Source organism: Hemibagrus wyckioides, linkage group LG14, assembly GCF_019097595.1.
Source record: "Hemibagrus wyckioides isolate EC202008001 linkage group LG14, SWU_Hwy_1.0, whole genome shotgun sequence".
Lineage (NCBI taxonomy): Eukaryota > Metazoa > Chordata > Actinopteri > Siluriformes > Bagridae > Hemibagrus > Hemibagrus wyckioides.
This window is the reverse complement of record NC_080723.1, coordinates 25,412,900-25,423,859: the sequence shown is the minus strand read 5'-3', so window position 1 is coordinate 25,423,859 and position 10,960 is coordinate 25,412,900. Positions and strand designations below refer to the sequence as shown.

The window sequence follows — 10,960 nt, the reverse complement described above, 5'->3', positions numbered from 1 at the left end:
TTAACTATAATCTTTAAATCTGTTGGTGTAGTTAAAGGAAAGGTTAAATAGTTTGAACTAGAGCGATATTTATGTATTTAAGTAATTGAGTTAATATATATAATATATAATATTACAATATTTTATTTGTCTAAAACGATGCTGGGTTATTGACCATAAACATATTTAATATAATATCACTCACACGAGGACGTTAATAAGATTAAGCATTAATCATCATTAAGTGAGAAGGTCGTGGTTTTTATTTATAAAATCCCTGTTTACAAAAAAAGGTCTTATTTTCTTTTTTTTTTCCTTCATTTTTTGGGACACCACGTGACATTCACCATCCAATCACAAATCACAAGCTGACTCTGAGCGGCTGGATTTACCTGCCACACCTGTGTGACATCAGCAACTACCAATCAGAGGCGTTTACACACACACACACACACACACACACACACACAAACAGAGTGGACAGAAAATGAAAGAGCAGGTAAGGATAGAGCTGCAGATTTATAGTTTTGAGTATATTAATAGAGATTAATATGATATACACTGCCTGTCTGTCTGCCTCTGTACCTTTCTGTCTGTCTCACTGACTGTCTGTCTTCCTCAATGTCTGTCTGTCTGCCTTAATGTCTGTCTGTCTGCCTCTTTGCCTGTCTGTCTCACTGCTTTTCATTCAAATAAAACAGCCTAAAAAGTAATCTTAAAACTTTCTGTTTAAAAAGTGGAAAATGACTGAATTTCTGCTTGTTTAGTGAAAATCTAATATTCAACTATTAACATACCTCTGAATGTCTTTCTTCTATTGTCTCCTGTCCTCACCCATCTGATGTGTCTCTCTCTCTCTCTCTCTCTCTCTCTCTCTCTCTGTGACCAAAATTAACTTTCTTTCATCTTTTCAGTGGATCATATGACCAGCAGCTTTATTGTTGCATGACAAAAGGGGACGTGGTGTGATGTGGTGGAATGAATATGTTGTGTATGATTGAGAGTGTGTGTGTGTGTGTGTGTGTGTGTGTGTGTGTGTGTGATATCCTTGATCTAATCTATCCATCACTCAGGATCCACTGTGACACTCCAGGATGAATCTCTTTCTGGAGATGAATAGTTGATGGAGATCTAGAGCTTCTGCTGTCTAAGAACTTTATCTCACACAAACTCCTCTCTGTTTCACCTGAGCCTCCAGCACACCTTGGAGAAACACTGCATGGGATGTTAGACTGTTTATGATGGTGTGTGAGTTATCTATGGAATGTGAAGTGGAGCAACGAGAGGAGCAGCATTCTTAGAGACAGCAAGAGAGTATATTAGAGAGAGAGATAGAGAATATTTTAGAGAGAGAGAGACAGTATATTAGAGAGAGAGAGAGAGACTTTTGATGGTCATTTATTAAATCCAATTATTCGTTCACTTTACCAGCAAATTTCACAAGGGAAATTGAGTAAATAAAGTAGTCCATTTATAAAGATAAAAATAAATAAATAAATGGCACATCAATAACCTAGTTAAAAAACTATTAAAATACACAGGAAGTTAAAAAAAAGTTCATCCAAACTCACGTGCAAACAGCAGTTCATCATTTAAAACAGTACACACGGCTCCCCATAACACCACATCAGCTGGAACTGTTCAAGGTCATTCATACTTTTATAAAAGTTGAAATCAACAAAGACCCTTGTTCTGACCAGTCTCTGAAAGATTACAGTAACATCATGTTGTGTGTTCTGTGTCACTTTGTTCTTTCTGCTGGTGTAGATGGCCAGTTTCGCCTGGTCCAGGATAAAATTGACCAGCTGACACTTGAACCTTTCTTTTCTGGTGTATTTAAAACCAAGGATAAAAACCTGTGGGGTAAAAACCGTGTTAAAACACTCAAAGACACTCGCTAAAACACTAAAAAGTGGACAAAGTCTAAAACAGTTCATAAAAGCATGAAACACCGTCTCCCTCTGTAAACAAAAAGGACACTCATGTGTGACCTCTGGGTTTAAAATACAGATAAAAGCGTTTACAGAGACAATGCCATGCAGTATTCTCCACTGCAGGTCACCTGTTCTTTTAGTTAACGGTGGTTTGTACAACGTTCACCACTCTGGCTTTATATCATCATTCAGCCCAAGGACACTGCGCCAGGGCGTGTCTACCCTCCCGTCTAACCATCTCTTGTTGTAAACTTTTACACACAGTTTGTAGAGGCTCTTACCCGAGGCTGTGTTGAGGCCTATAGCTGTTCTTTCCCCATCTCCAAGGAGGGGACCTGAGACCTCTGACAGATTAGGTACAAGAGAAAGAACTGGATTGGGCTCACCTTCCTCAGAGCTGACCACCCCAGCGCAGTAGTCCCTGAGCTGCATGCGCTCTTCAGATGTAAGTGCTGACCTCCACCTCTGTAAAAGCTGTGCAATCATACGTACCCCTAGCTTTGTTGCTACATCGTCTGAGTGAGCAAAGTCCGGCCCTGACAGTTGCACCAACTGTCGTAGCGTTACAGTCCTTGTGGAGATCAATGCTCTGGTTTGGCTGGAGAGATCCTGCTGGTGACATCCAGCCGAGCGCCATGGATGAGAGGTTCATCGAGAAGCCAGCACAGTGACGAACAGTCTTCCTCCTGCAATCTGAACTGGTTAAAAACTTTAAAAATACCTTGATAAAAAGCTGGTAATCCAGTTAAGCTTAGTTGCTTTGTGTCCATTAAAAACAGTGACCTGTCCAGACCCCATCCTCCCACTGTGCGTAGTATTCCGTTCGCAGCTGCTCTCCATGAGAGGTTCTCTGGGCCAGTGAGGAGCTTCTGCACATGACGAAGACGAAAGGCCACAGTCCTGCTGGATAAGTGGATAAGTCCTTGTCCGCTCTCTTCCTTGGGTAGGTATAGAATGCTTTGTGGTAACCAGTGCAGCTTGTCCCAGAAGAAGTCCACCATCATGGCCTGCAGGTCTGCTAGTAGTTTGGGAGGGGAGTCAATACAGGCCAGTGCCATAACATTGAAGCAACTAGATTATTTATAACCAAAGTTCTGCCCTTATATGACATCTTCGGAACGAGCCATATCCATTTATTCGTTTATTCAGACGTCCTTTTAGCTTTTCACTTATGCCTTCCCAGTTTTTCTTAACATAGCTGCTGTCTCCCAGGTACACTCCCAAATATTTAAAACCCCCTGTTCTCCAGGTTAAATTATCTGGGAGACATGGTTCCCCACCTTTCCAATCCCCGACTAAAATGGCTTCACTTTTGTTCCAGTTTACTTTTGCGGAAGATATCACATTAAACTTAATTATGATGTCAGTTAAAATATCAATATCTCTTTGTTCAGTCACCATCACAACAACATCATCGGCATAGGCAGAAACACAGTATGGGGTATTGCACCTTGGTATAGACAGACCAGAAATCTTGCTTCTTATCTGACATAGTAAAGGTTCTATGGCTAGGGCATATAACATGCCAGACAGAGAGCAGCCCTGCCTAATACCCCTATACACTTTAAAAGGCACAGATAAACCACCGTTAACTTTCAGTACGCTCTCAATGTCGCTATACAGCACCTGGATCATGGCCTTGAACCCAGAGTTGAACCCAAAATTCTCTAACGCCCTCCACAAATACTGGTGTTCAACCCGGTCGAAAGCCTTTTCCTGGTCCATGAAAATAAGACCAGTCTTTAAACCCAACAGCCTAGAGACGTCCAAAATGTCACAAATCAAGTGTACATTGTCATGGATAGACCTGCCAGGCACACAGTACGTCTGGTCAAAGTGGACGATTTGCTCCATTACCTTCCCTAGTCTTGTTGCTAATGCTTTTGAGAGCACCTTGCAGTCTGTGCAGAGTAAGGAGACAGAGCGCCAGTTCCTGAGGTCAGTCTGATCACCTTTCTTTGGGAGTAGGGTCAGGACTGCTCTGCGGCTACTCGGAGGCAGTCTGCCTCCGTATATGCTCGCCCTCAGCACTTCCAGCAAGTCCTGCCCTATCACTGACCAGAAAGCCTTGAAAAAATCAACCGAGAGCCCATCGATACCAGGTGACCGCCCATTCTGCATGCTGTTGAGTGCAACCTCCAGCTCCTCAAGGGTCAGTTCCCTGTCCAGTTCCCTAGCTGACTCCTCGGTTAGTTTAGGAAGATTCCCGACAAAATCTTCCCCCACCCCTTGCACAGCTGCGAGCTCACTCCTGTACAGCTTTGAGTAAAAGCTGACTGTCTGCTTGCGAATTTCAGTAGGATCAGTTACAAGCTCCCCTGAATCTGTATGCAAAGCATGTATGAACCTTTTCTGTCCATTTTTCTTCTCAAGACTAAAGAACTTGGAAGGAGCGTCCATCTCTGTCGCGCTTTTAAAGCGCGAGCGGACCAGCGCCCCCTGCACTGTTGTCCAACAACTCACCCAACGCATGTTTTTTCTTTTTGAGAGCCTCAATATGGCCTCGATTTCCTGTGGACTCCACCAAACCCTGGAGTTCCACTACCTCAATCTCTAGAGCTCTAAGTGATCTGGTGATGTCTTTAGTCACATTGTGAGCGTACTGTTGACAAAACATTTGAATGTGCACTTTTGCCACATCCCACCAATCTTGCAGTGATGTAAAAGTCAGCTTCTGGAGCCTAAAAGCATGCCAAAAGAAAATAAAACTCTCTCTAAAATTAATATCATCTAAAAGAGTAGCATTAAAATGCCAGTAGGCACTACGTGGCTTTACATTGCTCTTCTTAAAAGTGCACTGTACCATAAAATGATCCGAAAAGCCCACAGGATAAATAACACAGGACCTAAAAATATTCAGCTGATGTTTAAAAGTGTAAAAACGATCAAGCCTTGCTAGTGAGAGGAGGTTCTCTTTACAATGGGACCAGGTGTATTGTCTCTCTCTTTCATGAAAAGTCCTCCAAACATCACTCAGGTCATGTGTTGTGATTAACTCACACAGGCGTTTGCGAGAGGCAGCATGAGGTTCTAAATGGTTCCTATCTAAAACGTCTGCAGTGCAGTTAAAATCCCCACCAATGATTAAAACTTCACTCTGACTACAGGAACCAATGACAGAGCTTAAAATATTTAAGAACACCATTCTCTCCACACTTAGGGTGGGAGCGTACACACAAATAAAAACAAAAACCTCATTCTCATAAAACGCCCGCACTTTTAAAAGCCTGCCTTTTAAAACTTCTTCAACATCATAAGACTGTGGGCTAAAAGACGGTGAAAATAAAAGGGCAACACCGCCGCTAAGAGAGGTATTGTGACTTAAAAACACAAGTCCCTTCCACTCGCTCGCCCAGTCCGAGGAGTTTCCGGGATCGCTATGAGTTTCCTGCAGGAAAACAACATCCGCACGCTTGTGTCTCACCGTCTCATACACTGCCGCTCTCTTTCTGTGGTCCCTGGCACCATTGATGTTAAGGGTTACGGCAGTGATAGCGCTCATTATTAAATAATAAAATGTCACCCACATAATGCAATCAATCAGTTGGTTAGGCATTACAGAGCTCAGCAGTCTATAAAGAACCTTCAGTGTTCTTCCTAAGTTTGGTCACTATGGCCTTCAGACGATAGATTTCAGTTTTTTCCAAACACACCACACCGCATTAACTTTTTAACGTCACACACAAACTGTTCAGTGTCTGGGAAATATTCTTCAATATTCACTGACCTTTTGCCCTTGGTGTTTTTTAAAAACGCTGATATTTCTGCTGGTGTGTAGACCGTCTCCCTTTCGTCTGACTGTGAGAACTGTGACCAACTTGAGTCCGTGGCGCCACCATCACTCTCTTCCACGTCTGACTCGAGTTTCTTAGCCTGCTTGTTGCTCTTGCTTTTAGATTTTTTCTTGCGCTTAGTGGGGACTTTAAAAACAGGTTCTGCTTCCATCTCAGCATCTGTACCTCCATTATCGAGACTGTCCCGTTCCTCCACCTGGCTCGTCTGCAAGGGGGGCTCGGATGTTGTTTCGCCCATCTCTTTATCACTTTTCGCAGGATCAGATGCTCCTGCTTTGTCCCCTGCGGGTTTCGCCACAGTAGCACCAGGGTTGCCTCCACTGAGCCCGATCTCAACCGCAGGGGGAACGGTCATGACGGGATCCAGCATGGAGGAGGCAGCAGCTATGGGCTTAACCGCAGGAGGGTCAGCTGTAACAGACTCAGCCACTGGAGAAACCGATACAGAGGGCCCATCTCCCTCAGTATCACCACTGTGCACAGCTGGCCTAGTCTGCTCAGCCTGCCTGTCTGTCGCCCCGTCTTTTTTAACCTTCTCTGGACATGCACGAACCAAGTGTCCTGTTTCACCACAGTTGAAACATTTCATGCCAGAGTCAGTAGTCACAAAAACGGTGTAGTCAAAGCCATCCACGCTAAATTTCACCGCTAAGTCTAGCTCCTCCACGCCATTATTTAGCACCATGTACACCAATCTCCTAAAGGAAACTATCTTTGAGTTTCTTAACTCTGGTGCTTTACTGCCCATGTGGATCTTTCTTATAGGAGAAACCATTTTGCCTTAGCGGGAGAGCTCTTTAGCAATGGTGTCATTTTTCAAGAAAGTAGGAACGTTTGACAAAATTATTTTCTTCGATGGAGTACTGAGAGGAAGCACCGTTACCAGGGAATCATTAATGACCACTTTCTGTTTAACAATCTCATTCACTTTGTTCACAGAGTTCAGAAAAAGCACAATAGCACTGTTCATACGGGAGGCAGCTAAAATGTTGCGGTACCCTACCACCTTCCCGACCGCCAACACACACTCCTCCACGCTAACGTTACACACAATCCTCACACCATGCTGCCGTGTGAGAGACTCGTACACGCTATCATCCACCTTCTCCATGTTCCCGGCGCAAAGCGTGCCGAAATGCCGGCTCACTCCTTACCGAGAAACACACACCACACACGCGCCCAAACACACACGCGCCCAAACACACACACGCGCCCAAACACACACACACACGCACGCACACTAACACACAAACACAGCTCCTCACAAAACACGCAAACCAAACAACAAAAAAAATTAAATTAATTGCCAAAAAAGACAATAAAGTTTTGAAATCGCTCGCAAACTCGCTCACGACGCTCAACTCGCTCATTCACATCCACGCATGCGCAGAGAGAGAGAGAGAGAGAGAGAGACAGAATATTTTAGAGAGAGTATATTAGAGAGAGAGAGTATATTAGAGAGAGAGTATATTAGAGAGAGAGAGCGAGCAAGAGAGAGAGAGTATATTAGAGAGAGAGAGAGAGAGAATATTTTAGAGAGAGAGAGTATATTAGAGAGAGAGAGAGAGTATATTAGAGAGCGAGCGAGAGAGAGAGAGAGAGAGAGAGAGAGTATATTAGAGAGAGAGAGTATATTAGATAGAGAGAGAGAGAGAGAGAGAGAGAGTTGAATTTGAAAAAACTTTTATTTACATCTTCTCAGTGAATACCAATAAATAGAGAAAAATGTCATGTCATTTAAAGGATGGGGTTAAAAGGTAAATAAATAATTAAGACAGTGTATGTGCAAATTGCAGTTTTTCATTGACAACACAACACAGGGCTCCTCTACAACACCAGGTTTTCTCAAACACAGACAGGTTCTTTGTTTTTTTATAGAACACAGTCAATCAGAATCCTGGACTTTGAGTGCTGTAGTGACCATTACAACATTGCGACAGCCATTTTGTTCAACCTGGTGCTTTCGACTGATGTAAATGCCCATTTTCGCTTGCCCCAGAACAAAGTTTAAAAGCTGGCATCGAGCTCGTCTTTTGCGTGTGTACCTAAAACCAAGAATAAATACTTTTAGTGAAAACTTTTCGTTAAAAACACTAAAAATATTCTGTAAAACGGTAAAAAGAGACTGTAGTCTGGAACATTCTGTAAAAGCATGAAAGATAGTCTCTCTTTGATTACAGAAGGGACATGAGTGGCTAGCCTGGGGACAGAGAACAGAGATAAAAGCATTGACCGCAACAATACCATGTAAAATTCTCCATTGTAAATCCCCAGTTCTTTTCGGCAATGGTGGCTTATAGAGTGACCTCCACTCTGGACGCTCTTCCTCATTCAAACCGAGGACAGTGCGCCAGGGTGTGTCCACTCTCCCCCTGAGCGACCGCATATTAAAAGCTTTGACACATACTTTATAAAACGTTTTCCCAGTCACATTAAAAAAGTTCATGTTTGTGATTATTTTTACAGTTCAAAAAGTGACCAGTGCCTTCCTGTCCACAGACAGTGCGAGTTCAGGAAACGGGTCCTCTGAGTCGGGGCTTTCAGTTCCACTAGAGTAGTCCATGAGCATTTCCCTCTCCTCACGCGAGATGACCAGAGTCCACTTTCGCAGCAGCTGGCTCACCACCCTCTTTGACCTCACGCCTAGCCGAGCAGCTACTCCGTCAACGTCCTGTAGGTGAGGCCCAGCAACGTCCACCAGGTGTTTTAGGGTGGTGATACCAGACGCGAGGAGAGACTTCGACAGTGAAGAGTCCCCGACGTCCAGGCGTGCCCCGTATACCAGAGGCTCTTGAAGTAGCCAGTGAAGAGAGTCTGTGGCTGTGGTTCTTTGCACCCTAAAAAGTCTCCAGATTCTGAACAAGTTATGATAAAAAGCAGGCAGTCTTGCAGTGTTCAGTCTCTCTGGATTCATTAAAAAGAGTGCCTTGTCCATTCTCATCTGCCCAAAAGATCTTAAAATGGCACTGGACACTTGTTTCCAGCTAAAAAACTTTGAGCCACATAAAAACTTCTGTAAAAACTGTAAACGAAAGGCTGCAGTTCTGCTCTGTAAATGTATAAGACCTTGCCCACCTTCCTCTTTGGGTAAGTATAAAATGCTGCGTGGCACCCAGTGCAACTTATCCCAAAAAAAGTCTAACAAAATCGACTGGATTTTCATTAAAAGGTCTGTAGGAGGGTCTATACAGGCTATTTTATGCCACAGAGACGATGCTACCAGATTGTTAATAATTAGCGTTCGCCCCCTGTAAGACATTTTAGGCACCAGCCACTTCCACTTTTCTAGGCGACCAGTTACTTTTTCAATGACCCCTTCCCAGTTTCTCTGTGCGAACGAGTCATTACCCAGGTACACGCCTAGATACTTAAAGCCTTCACTTTTCCAACTTAGGCCTCCGGGGAGTTTAGGTACCTCGCCTACCCACTGGCCGACTAAAACGGCCTCGCTCTTAGACCAGTTTACCTTTGCAGAGGAAGCCGCTCCAAAGTCCTTGGACAAACTGTGTAACACATCTATATCACACTGACTGTCGACCATTATTACAACGTCATCTGCATAGGCCGACAGGCGGATAGCGTTCGGGCAGTCAGGGATTAAGACACCTTTCAGCTTAGCTCTTAGCGTATTCAGAAAGCGTTCAATGGCCAGAGTGTAAAGCATCCCTGAGAGAGAGCAGCCCTGCCTTACCCCCCTACACACCTTAAACGGAGCACATAAGCCACCATTGAGTTTCAGTACACTTTCTATTTCACAGTATAGAATTTGTACTTAAAATAAAATCTGAGCTAAAACCAAAAGCGTTAAGGGTTTTCCAAAGGTAGTTGTGTTCAACTCGATCGAAGGCTTTCTCTTGGTCTATGGAAATGAAACCCATATTCAGCCCAAAAAGTTTGGAGACACTGAAAATGTCTCGAACTAATGAGATGTTGTCAAATATGGACCTCCCGGGTATGCAGTAGGTCTGATCTGCGTTTAAAACCTCTTCCAGAACACTTCCCAGTCTTGTAGCTAAAACTTTAGACAGCATCTTGTAATCACTACAAAGCAATGAAACAGGTCTCCAGTTCTTTATGTCTGTCAGGTCCCCTTTTTTGGGTAAAAGAGTGAGGACTGCTCTCCTACAACTTAATGGTAGCAGTCCTCTTGTCAAGCTGTCGTTCAAAACCTCAAGTAAGTCATCCCTTAAAACATGCCAGAAAGACTTATAAAACTCAGACGGAAGCCCGTCTATGCCAGGCGCTCTGCCACACTCCATACTCATTAATGCTTTGTGCAGCTCTGCTGATGTTATATCTGTACTCAGCTCTGTATTGGAGTCATGTGACACTCGGGGCAGGTCTTCTAAAAAGCTCTGTTCTGTGGTGTGTTCTCTGTACTCACATTGATAGTTTTTCATAAAAACTAACCGCCCTTTTCCTAATGTCAGCTGTATCAGATAAAAGGTGTCCAGACTCAGAGCGCAGGCTGTGAATAAAACGTTTTTGTCCGTTCTTTTTTTCAAGGCTAAAAAACAACTTTGAGGGGGCGTCCATCTGGTTTGCGTTCTGGAATCGTGACCTGATTAATGCACCTTGTGCTTTAAACTCAAGGAGGTCTGATAACTTTTTCTTTTTGACTGTGAGGGTCTGAATATGGTTCTGGTTCTCTGTGGACTGTGCTAACAACTGAAGTAGTTCTGTTATCTCATCTTCTAGTTGTTTCATAGACCGAGCCAAATCCCTTGTGACATTATAAGTGTACTGTTGACACAACTGTTTTATTTGTGCTTTCCCAAAATCCCACCAATGTTGCAGAGAAATAAAAGCACTTTTTTCTTTCCTAAAATTTCTCCAGAAAAAAGTAAAAATCTCTATAAAATGCTGGTCATTCAGTAAAACTGTGTTAAAATGCCAGTAAGAACTCTTCGGTTTAATACAATTTAAACCAGAAACACATAAAACCAAGCTGTGGTCTGAAAAACCAACTGGACTAATAACACAGCTTTTTATGGTGTTCATGTGATGCTTTGGAACATAAAACCTGTCTAACCTTGCTAATGATACCTTTCCATCAGCAGCATGAGCCCAGGTGTACTGTTTTTGAGTTTTATTCATATTTCTCCAAACATCACTTAACTCGTGTTTTTCAACAGTGTGTAGGAGTCTTCTTCTTGAAGGCATGTGTGGCTCTATATGGTTGCGGTCACTGTTTTCTAAAGTACAGTTAAAATCACCACCAACAAATAAAAACTCCTCTGCATCACAAGTTTC

At 43.2% G+C, this 10,960-nt stretch overlaps 1 protein-coding gene across 3 annotated transcripts in view; it reads left to right on the top strand.

The window, feature by feature from the left end:
• The first annotated feature begins 316 nt into the window (after positions 1–316).
• Positions 317–10,960, top strand: part of tmem79a (transmembrane protein 79a) — a 26,323-nt gene continuing 15,679 nt past the window's right edge. For all 3 annotated transcript variants that reach the window (XM_058408493.1, XM_058408494.1, XM_058408492.1), the window contains exon 1: positions 317–478. The gene's annotated coding sequence lies outside the window, so the exon portion shown is untranslated. The remainder of the gene's footprint in view (positions 479–10,960) is intronic.